The following is an 11724-nucleotide window of genomic DNA, read 5'->3' as shown; positions in this document are numbered from 1 at the left end:
CGCCGTCGCCGGCCACATCATCCACGACGTCTCTCCCCCATGTTGTTGCTTCCTCGGCGGCGACTTCCACAACGGCACTAGCTGCAGCTGCTCCGGCTCTCGCTCGCGATGCGGCTCTGTTCTTGCCGTCGGTCGCGATGCTGCACTGCTCCTGCTTTCGTTTGTGCCGCTGCTCTGCTCTTGCTCTCGCTTGCGCTGCTGCTGCTGCACGACCTCCGGCACCTACATGAGTTGCTGCTTTAGCACTCGCTCACGGTGCTACTACATGACTTTCTCTCTGCTAGTGCATTCCCTGCTCGAGCGTCTGCTGATTTAGAGCACTGCTTCTCTGCTACTAGTGCTCGAACGCCCTAAACATCTATTGCAATGCTCTGTTACTAGTTCAATCAGTTTCGACAGTAAAATTCAGTTTCAACTGTGAAGTTCATTTTCTTCAGTTAAGTTCAGAGTGAACAGTACTTACAGCATCTGTCGGAGCGGCCGTGGCGCGACTGATGCGTTTTACATCTAGCACTTTTTGGTGATGTATTTTACATCATCTATTGCAAATGATATTAGGGTCCCACTTCAGATTAACATTGCCTGTCTTGTCATGCTTCAGCCTCGTCACCGTACACCTTAGCAGAGCTGCTCCAACGATGGAACCGTCCATCACAGTAGAGCAGTACCCTCGGCGCTGTTTCCAGAGGCCTCGGATCTTCTTCCCCGCCTCCGACAATCACACCAGCATCATCACCATCCTCCACGTCCAACCCAATTATGCTGAGGTCCACAAGGCTATGCCAAAGAGGTTGTACACTCGTCGCATCACTTTGTTTCTCCATTCCTCTGTTCTTCCAATTCATGTGAGCCAAACACACAGGTTGACTGAAATCCTATGTTTCCAAATGCTCTGTTTTGCACGTGCATTCCTATCCTATTCCTGTGTTTTTCCTGTCGCTGCGTTTATAGAATCCTCCAATTCTAAGGATCCCTTACAGATTTACTTCATTTTCAAATAGGCGTCAAAGAAAACTCTCTGTGTTATGTCCTGCTCCTGCCGTGCCGTCATCCACCCCACCTGAGGTGCACCATCGACAGAAGCATTCACTGCAGCAGAGATCCCCCCTGCAGACTTCCTTTCGCCGCCTCAGATCATCTTCCCCATTGCCGGAAGCCACGCCAACCGCATTACCATCACTGACTGAGCAGATGAACCTGAGGACTACATAGTTCCGGAAGAGAGGTTGCAGTCTTTCGTGTTTGCTTACGTTATACATCGGTTATTATTACCTGCTACTTTATCGTTCAATCTTGAGTTTTGAATTGCCCATGGGTCTCATATCGAGCCAACAACGAATAGTATCTGTCTACTATCTGGTTCATCTAGGGTCTTCTATGTGGTTCATGTTAGGTGGGCAACAAACAATAGATGATCCATTGTCTATCTTTTTAAACTGAAGCTATAATCTACCTGGTATCATTAGTTTTGGATCCATCCACTCGTTTGCTACCATCAGTCTTGATTTTTGCATGCACCCCTTAGGCCTTACAAAATCTAACTATTTTTTTATTATACATGTCAGATATTGTACACAATCGTACTGAACATGTAGAGAAAAAGAGAAGACCGTTGCGCGCGAATATAATGTCATGCAGACGCCGCTCCATGGTGGGCGAAGTGCCACCCCTCCTGCATTTCCAGATTGTATTCCAGAGGAAGATAACTGTTCAGATGGAGATTCAGAAGGAGCCGACCACGCCTGTTTACCACCTGAGGTGTTTGCTCTAACCTGGCATGCTGATGTTGGTCATATCATGCATATGACGCCTTGCATTGCTTACATTATACATCTTATATGTCATCAGCTTAGTTTAGATTTGTTTTGTGTGAATGCCACTTGTTTGGTTTCTATATCATACTCCCACCATTCCTAAATATTTGTCTTTTTAGAGATTTCAACAAGTGACTACATATGGAACAAAATGAGTGAATCTACACTCTAAAATATGTCTTTATACATCCGTATGTGGTAGTCCATTTGAAATCTCTAAAAAGACAATTATTTAGGAACAGAGGGAGTATATGGGAATTATGCAATGCCATCTTCTTTAGCCAGGCATCATATATGTGAATCATGCAATGCCATCCTGTTTAGCCAGTCATCGTATATGTGAATTGTATCGTGCCATATTTTTTTCCATAATGTATTCCATTTGTCAATAATTTTTATACATTCATCTACTCTTCCTGTGCATCAGCCATTTGAGTAGGTCATTGGAAAATCTGGAGTGAAAACAAGGTCTTCTAAGCAGTCAGTGCTACTTGTCGATGCAGATTTCTTGCTGGTTACAGATAGCTCCTCAGAGGAGGATTCAGAAAGAGATGCCAGTCATATTCCCCTCCCCCCGAGGTGCATGCTCTAACTTGGCTGGGTTATATTGCTCATATCTTGCATATCTTGCATTGCCATGCCATCTGCTTAGATTAGACATGCTTTGTGTGAATGCCTCCTATTTGCTTTCTATATCAGATATGTGAATTATGCAATGGCATGTTTTTCAGCCAGTTATCATATATGTGAATTATGCACCGCCATGGAGCCAGGCATCATATATGTGAATTATCTCATGCCATCTTTTTTTCATTACGTATTCCATTTGTCGACAATCTGTGTATATTGAACTACTCTTCATGTGTATCAGCCATTTGAGCCAGTTATGGAAAAATCTGGAGTGAAAACAAGGTCTTCAGAGCAGGCAATGGTACCCGTTGAAGCATATATCTCGATGGTTACAGGGAGCTCCTCAGAGGAGGATTCAGAGACAGATGACCAGTCCTATATCCCACCTGAGGTGTATGCTCTAAGTTGCAATATTTATATTTCTCATATGATGCATATGGTGTCTTGCATTGCTTAGTTTAGACATCATATGCACACTATTGAATTCTATCTGCTTAGTTTAGAGTCATACATGCGAGTGCCAGTTGCTTAGTATATGAATCAATTATGTCAATTATATCATGCCATCCTGTATACTTAGACAACATGTATGTGAATTATTTCATCCCAACCTATTTTAGAAAGACATCATATAGTTTTGTCATGTCATCCTGTTTAGGTACTCATCATATGTTGAATTATGCCATTATATCCTATTAAGTTATCCATCATATATCTGAAATGGTGTCATGCTATCCTGTTTAGTTAGCCATCATATATCTGAAATGGTGTCATGCTATCCTGTTTAGTTAGGCATCATATATGTGAAATTGTGTCATGCTGTCCTGTTTGGTTAGACAACATACATGTGAATTATTTCATCCCAACCTATTTTAGAAAGACATCATATAGTTTTGTCATGTCATCCTGTTTAGGTACTCATCATATGTTGAATTATGCCATTATATCCTATTAAGTTATCCATCATATATCTGAAATGGTGTCATGCTATCCTGTTTAGTTAGGCATCATATATGTGAAATTGTGTCATGCTGTCCTGTTTGGTTAGACAACATACATGTGAATTACCACATCTGTCTATCATACAATGTCTGTACGTTCAATTTCTTTTCTTGTTTATCAGCCATTTGAATTGGAGGGGGTGATGGCAGTATCTAAGGGAGCAAAAACCCGTTCTTCACAAAAGACAGTGCTACCCGTTGATGCAGATAGAACCATGGTTGTACTGGCCCACAAACTAGCCCCGCCACACATAATTGAGACTCTTCCAGATTGCACACTTACACCGTTGGGCAGAGAACCAGCTACAACCCATCTAACCGCAACCCCAACGGATAGTAACCCACTTATAGTTGACAAAGCACCATGTCCACCACAGAGTACCCCCACACGAGCAGTTTGTAAAGCTATTGTAGTGCCCAAAGCACGAAGACCACCACAGCTAACCCAAACTGCATATTTAAAGCAGAAGAGCAACTGTTCTCAGGTCAGATTCCGTAGCTATGGTCCATACTCCTTTGCTATTGCATCACTGTATTTACTCATACCAACTACTTTCGAATTTGAAGGATCCAATTGAAACTCCAATGGCGCAACAGGTGTGTTTTAAACCTATTTGTTTAACTGGATTGATGTTCTAACTTCTTGCTCTATGTTGATTTCAGTTTAAGTTGCATAAATAGTTATGTTCTCATGTGATGCACATTACAAGTGCTGCCAATGTTGTGTAGTTTCTCACACTTATATTCTGTCTATGCTGCTGTGTCTTAAAAATATATGAGTTGAACCGTGTCTCTATCTTTATTAGGGAACATAAACTAGAATGATATGGACAATACAGTGACCATAGTACATAGATATATGTTTGTTTCATGCTGTTATCCTGTCCACCTTACTACTGAACCGGTTTACTAAAATGAGTTTCATATACTACAAGCTAAACCTGTGATGTGTCTGCTTGTTTCTCTTGTAATATGCGAACAAAATATTGGAGAAGAGCACCCCACTTTGCAATGGTAGAGAAAGTAATGTAGATAAGGTTCAAGATAGTGAGACGACCCTGTTAGTCTCTAAGAAAGGTGATAAAAATGATCTTGTAGACAGTGAGAAAACCCCACAGTCCTGCGTTGATGTAGTGTTCGAGTTACTGGCCAGTACCGCTGGCACAAGCTCTTCCAACTCGCTGCCTGAATCACTTTGGCTTCTTCAGTCTCAGCTACAAGCTGAAAGGCATCAGTCAGCTGTGCTGCAGCAAGAAGCCGAAGGACTGAGGAGGTCCCTGCAGAATTCAGATGTGTACTTTCTTGTGCAACAGCAAGCACTGGAGGATTTAAGCACCAAACAAGAGAAAGTTAATAAGCTTGCTAAGCATCTTGCCAGCATTATGGGTACCCAAGATATTGTTTCTTGAGCTCTTTTGAAGTGGTTTCAGTTCTGGACTTGTTTTGCTGTGGCGTTTATATGCTGGTGTGTTCCCTATATTTGCACTGGTGGCGAACTTTGATGCCCAGTGGATGTAATATGTGTAATAGCCGTGATAGCCTAGCATAAGTTGCTCGCTTATTTATTTCCTTGTTTTGTTTATTTGTTTGCTTGTAGTCAGTGCAGTTCTTTTTCCGCGGTTTGCTAGTGGCTGCAATAACCTATTTTTTAAAACTAGGCCACAATAAGCATGGGCTAATATTTACTGTAGTGACACCGGGCCTCCTACGGGCCGTACAAACAGTGGGCCTTCTACGGGCTGTAGAAACAGTAGGCCTTCTACGGGCCATAGAAACAATGGGCCTTCTACGGGCCGTAGAAACAATGAGCCTTCTACGGGCCGTATCATCAATGGGCCTTATACGGGCCGTATGATTGATTGGCCAAACATGGGCCAATAACAGGCCTCATTATGGCCGTAAACGGGCTAGAGTTGGAATCGTCCGTTCATGGGCCGACCATAACGGGCCATCATTAATAGGCCGTATTTGATGATGCTATGAAAACAGCCCAACGAATTAATGTACCACAAATGGGCCGACTGTAACCACGGGCTGAATTTGGCCCACAAGCAGAAAATGACAGTAACGGGCCGTAAGTAAACGAATGCTAGAAATGAGCCCAAGAATAAATGGGCTCTGAGAAGGCCGAAAGATAACATGGGATGGAAACGGCCCAACAGAATAACGGGCCGTCAATGGGTATAAAGCGATACACTGTTCATCACGGGCCAGTTTCACCATGGGCCGTTAATGGGTGTAAAGTGATCCACTGTTCATTACGGGCCAGTTTCACCACGGGCCATTAGTAGGCCAAGAGTTACATAGGGCCTCATATGAGCCGAAAGACGTCATGGGCCATACATGGGCCAAAAGTGAAAACGGGATGGAATCATATTGGATGGCCTAGATGACGCTACTGGGCCTAATTCGGATAGGGCATAATGGGCCTTGGGTTAGTGGGCTGTAAATGGGCTATATTCGAACAGGCCGTTAACAGGCTTTCCATGGGCCGGCCCGCCAGCTTTTGACCAAGTCAAACGGGCCGGCCTTTACACAGGAATGGGCCTCTGTTGGGCCGTGCCACGTGTCGACGTATCATAGGCGCCTATCTGACCCACTGACGAGCTGACACGTGTTTCGTCTGGCCATTAAGAATTTTACACATGGAAATTTCCCATTGGTCGGGGCTGTTAACGGGTTATCGGATCCAAAACCCGCCCCGATAGCTTAACGGCGCTCCGTTACGGTGGATGCCACGTGTCGGTCACCCTTGACGAAAGCACTTCTGTGACGCGCAATTTATCGTCATGGAAGTGGACACTTCCGTGATGATAATTTTGGTAATGTCATGGAACACTTCTACGACATCACAGGTATGACTATCTTGATTCTATCATAAATTTGTCATGGATGTACATGCATGACAAAAAAGCAACCTACTGTGACAAACACGTATCATCATGGAAGTGTATTTTTTTTGTAGTGCCGCTTTGTTTTCCAAATCCTGCCGCAGGTCATACGTATGTCCCCGAGCTGTTGTGTCTCTGCTTTTTTGGCGAGGTAGCACGGGCTGATGTTCGGCTTGAGTTGTCATTTTTTCATGGCCACGTGGTGGCCGGTCGGCTGCATTACGTGCTGATGGTATGGGCTCCAGCGCCTCGTTGTTGAATTGAGGTAGTAGCTTACACTTCGGGTAACTCTTGGTTGGGCGCTCGAGGCCGTATTCCTCGGCTGCCAGGACGTTAGTCCACCAGTCGTTGAGTAGATCTTGGTCAGCTTGGAGGTGCCGCTGCTTCTTTTCCAGGCTCCTCGCAGTGGCTATTAGCCTACGCCTAAAGCGTTCCTGCTCGAGGGGTTCCTCCGGCACGATAAAGTCTTCGTCGCCGAGGCTCACCTCCTCTTCGGAGGGTGGAATATAATTACTATCCTCCGAGTCTTCGTTTATAGCCTGGTCATTAGGGCTAATTTGCCCATCTTCCTGATCGTCCTGTTCAGAGGTTGGCCCGACGGGGTCTTCTTGTTCTTCGGCGTCGTCCGGAGTGTTGTTCTCTCCGGTGCCAGTATTGCTATCTTTTCCACGGCATGATTTAGAGCAGCGCCACTGACGTTGGCGCTTTGGTTGAGCCTTAGGAGGTATATCCTCAACTGGATTTTTCTCGTTGTCGTCGTTACTCTCTTTGGGTGTATCCACCATATACACGTCATACGAAGAGGTGGCCGTCCATCGTCCGGTAAGCGACGTGTTTTGGGCTTGCTCTTCTCCGACATCGTCGTCTATATCGCCGATGTCTTCGGAGCCGTAATCGAGCATGTCGGTTAAGTCCTCGACAGTGGCTATGAAGTGGGTGGTGGGTGGGGCGTAAAATTCCCCGCTCTCAGCCCCTAGTCCGGGCTGGGCATAGTTCAGACGTTGCTCCTCTATAATGACGAGGGATCGCATTAAGTCCAGAGCCTCGCTTAAAGGCGAGGTTCGGCCAGGGAGAAGGGAGTTCGTGGAGTACGGCGGGGAGGGAACTCCTTTGCCGAGCTCACACGATGCTGACTCTGAGAGCTCGGGGTTAGTGTTCGAAGAAGAGTTCAGCTTCATAATGATTGCCAGTGACACTGCTTCCTCCGATTCTCCCGTACTAGGCTTAATAGCCGCAGAGAGTCCGGTGGGCTTGGGAATCCCGTCTTCGGACCTGGAGACGCACTTTGGATTTAGGGCCAGAGCAGAGGTTGGGGTCGCGAACCCTTGGAAGATCAAGTCTCCTCGGATATCAGTGACATAATCTAGATTTCCAAAACTAATCCGGCGACCTCGGGCATAGCTGTCGATCTGCTCTAGATGGCCAATCGAGTTGGCCCGCAGGGCGAAGCCACCGAACACGAAGATCTGGCCGGGGAGAAAGACCTCCCTCGGGGCAGCATTGTTTTATATGATTGATGGAGCCATCAAACCTTCTTGTGATGATACAACGGAACTCTCAATGAAAGCACCAATGTCGGTGTCAAAACCGGCAGATCTCGGGTAGGCGGTCCCGAACTGTGCGTCTAAGGATTGATGGTAACAGGAGACAAGGGACACGATATTTTACCCAGGTTCGGGCCCTCTCGATGGAGATAATACCCTACGTCCTGCTTGATTGACTTTGATGAGTATAGGGGTTACAAGAGTTGACCTACCACAAGATCGTAATGGCTAAACCCTAATTGTCTAGCCTGTATGATTATGATTGCCTCTACGGACTAAACCCTCTGGTTTATATAGACACCGGAGGGGGCTAGGGTTGTACAGAGTCAGTTTACAGAGAAAGGAATATTTATATCCGCGCGCTAAGCTTGCCTTCCACGCCAAGGAGAGTCCCATCCGGACACGGGAGGAAGTCTTTTGTCTCGTATCTTCACGGCCCATTAGTCCGGCCCATGTCATATAGTCCGGACGGCCGAGGACCCCTTAGTCCAGGACTCCCTCATGATGTATGAGATTGATCATGTTCTTGTAATAGGAATCACGACTTGCATGTCAATGAGTATGACAACCGGCATGAGCCATAGGGGTTGTGTTAATTTATTGTATGACCCGCGTGTCAATGAAAACGCCATGTAATTACTTCACTTTATTGCTAATCGTTAGCCATAGTGGTAGAAGTAATAGTTGGAGAGACAACTTCATGAAGACACAATGATGGAGATCATGATGATGGAGATCGTGGTGTCATGCCGGTGACGATGGTGATCATGCCGCGCCTCGAAGATGGAGATCAAAGGCGCAAGATGATATTGGCCACATCATGTCACTTTATGATTTGCATGTGATGTTGTTCATGCTTACATCTTATTTTCTTATAACGACGGTAGCATAAATAAGATGATCCCTCACTAAAATTTCAAGAAAAGTGTTCCCCCTAAATATGCACCGTTGCGAAGCTTCGTTGTTTCGAAGCACCACATGAAGATTGGGTGTGATAGATTCTAACGTTCGCATACAACGGGTGTAAGCCAGATTTACACATGCAAAACACTTAGGTTGACTTGATGAGCCTATCATGTACATACATGCCCTCGAAACACGAGAGACTGAAAGGTCGAACATGAGTCATATAGTAGATACGATCAACATGAAGATGTTCACCGTTGATGACTAGTCCGTCTCACATGATGACCAGACTTGGCCTAGTCGATTTGGATCATGTGTCACTTAGATGACTAGAGGGATGTCTATCTGAGTGGGAGTTCATTAAATAATTTAATTAGATGAACTTAATTATCATGAACTTAGTCTAAAATCTCTTTACAACATGTCTTGTAGATCAAATAGCCCACGCTAATGTTGCCCTCAACTTCAACGCGTTCCTAGAGAAAACCAAGCTGAAAGACGATGGTAGCAACTATACGGATTGGGTCCGTAACTTGAGGATCATCCTCATAGCTGCCAAGAAAGCATATGTCCTTGAAGCATCGCTAGGTGACGCACCCATTTTCCCAGCAACTCAAGACATTATGAACGCCTGACAGTCGCGTAGTGATGATTACTCCCTGGTTCAGTGCGGCATGCTTTACAGCTTAGAACCGGGGCTCCAAAAAAGCGTTTTGAGCAGCACAGAGCATATGAGATGTTCCAAGAGCTGAAAATGGTTTTCCAAGATCATGCCTGGGTCGAGAGATATGAAGTCTCCGACAAGTTCTACAGTAAGATGGACGAAAACAGTTCTGTCAGCGAGCATATACTCAAAATGTTTGGGTTGCACAATCGCTTGTCTCGTCTGGGAGTTAATCTTCCAGATGACTCGGTCATTGATAGGATCCTCCAGTTGCTTCCACCTGGCTACAAGAGCTTTGTGATGAACTACAATATGCAAGGGATGGAGAAGTCCATTCCCGAGTTATATTCAATGTTGAAATCAGTGGAGGTGGAAATCAAAAAGGAACATCAAGTGTTGATGGTGAATAAAACCACTAGTTTCAAGAAAGGCAAGGGTAAGAAGAACTTCAAGAAGGACAGCAAGGGAGTTGTTGACCCGTTAAATCAGTTGCTGGGAAGAAGCCAGAGAATGGACCCAAGCCCGAGACTCAGTGCTTTTATTGCAAGGGAAATGGTCACTAGAAGCGGAACTGCCCCAAGTACTTAGCGGATAAGAAGGCCGGCAACGCCAAAGGTATATGTGATATACATGTTATTGATGTGTACCTTACCAGCGCTTGTAGTAGCTCCTGGGTATTTGATATCGGTGCGGTTGCTCAGATTTGTAACTAAAAACAGGAGCTGCGGAATAAGCGGAGACTGGCGAAGGACGAAGTGACAATGCATGTCGGGAATGGTTCCAAGGTCGATGTGATCGCTGTCGGCACGCTACCTCTACATATACCTATGGGATTAGTTTTAAACCTCAATAATTGTTATTTACTGCCAGCTTTGAGCATGAACATTGTATCTGGATCTCGTTTAATGCGAGATGGCTACTCATTTAAATCTTAGAATAATGGTTGTTCCATTTATATGAGAGATATGTTTTATGGTCATACCCCACTGGTCAATGGTTTATTTTTGTTTAATCTCGAATGTGATGTTAAACATATTCATAGTGTGAATGCCAAAAGATGTAAGGTTGATAATGATAGTCCCGCATACTTGTGGCACTGCCGCCTTGGTCATATTGGTGTCAAACGCATGAAGAAACTCCATGCAGATGGACTTTTGGAGTCTCTTGATTATGAATCATTTGACACGTGCGAACCATGCCTTGGTCATACCGGAACAATGGAGCGAGCAACCAACTTATTGGAAATCATACATACTGATGTGTGCGGTCCAATAAGCGTTGAGGCTCGCGGTGGCATCGTTATGTTTTGACCCTCACTGATGACTTAAGTAGATATGGGTATGTCTACTTAATGAAACACAAGTCTGAGACCTTTGAAAAGTTCAAGGAATTTCAGAGTGAGGTAGAGAATCAACGTGACAGGAAAATAAAGTTCTTACGATCAGATCATGGAGGAGAATACTTGAGTCAGAGTTTGGCACACACCTAAGGAAATGTGGAATTGTTTCACAACTCACGCCGCCTGGAACACCTCAGCGAAATGGTGTGTTCGAACATCGTAATCGCACTCTATTGGATATGGTGCGCTCTATGATGTCTCTTACCGATCTACCGCTAACATTTTGGGGTTATGCTTTAGAGACTGCCACATTCACTTTAAATAGGGCTCCGTCGAAATCCGTTGAGACGACATCGTATGAATTATGGTTTGGGAAGAAATCTAAGCTGTCATTTCTGAAAGTTTGGGGATGCGATGCTAATGTCAAGAAACTTCAACCTGAAAAGCTCGAACCCAAGTTGGAAAAATGTGTCTTCATAGGATACCCTAAGGAAACTATTGGGTATACCTTCTACCTCAGATCCGAAGGCAAGATCTTTGTTGCTAAGAATGGATCCTTTCTAGAGAAAGAGTTTTTCTAGAAATAAGTAAGTGGGAGGAAAGTCGAAGCTGATGAGGTATTGCCTCTTGAATCGAAGAGTAGCATAGCTCAGGAAGATGTTTCTGTGGTGCCTGCACTGACTAGAGAGGAAGTTAATGATGAAGATCATGAAACTTCAGATCAAGTTGCTACTGAACTTCGTAGGTCCACAAGGACATGTTCCGTACCAGAGTGGTACGGCAACCCTGTCCTGGAAATCATGTTGTTAGACAACGGTGAACCTTCAAACTATGAAGAAGCGATAGCGGGCTCGGATTCCAACAAATGTCTTGAGGCCATGAAATCTGAGACAGGATCCATGTATGAAAACGGAGTATGGACTTTGATAGACTTA

Source organism: Triticum urartu, chromosome 4 (assembly GCF_003073215.2).
Source record: "Triticum urartu cultivar G1812 chromosome 4, Tu2.1, whole genome shotgun sequence".
Lineage (NCBI taxonomy): Eukaryota > Viridiplantae > Streptophyta > Magnoliopsida > Poales > Poaceae > Triticum > Triticum urartu.
Note: the sequence above shows the minus strand (reverse complement) of the source record.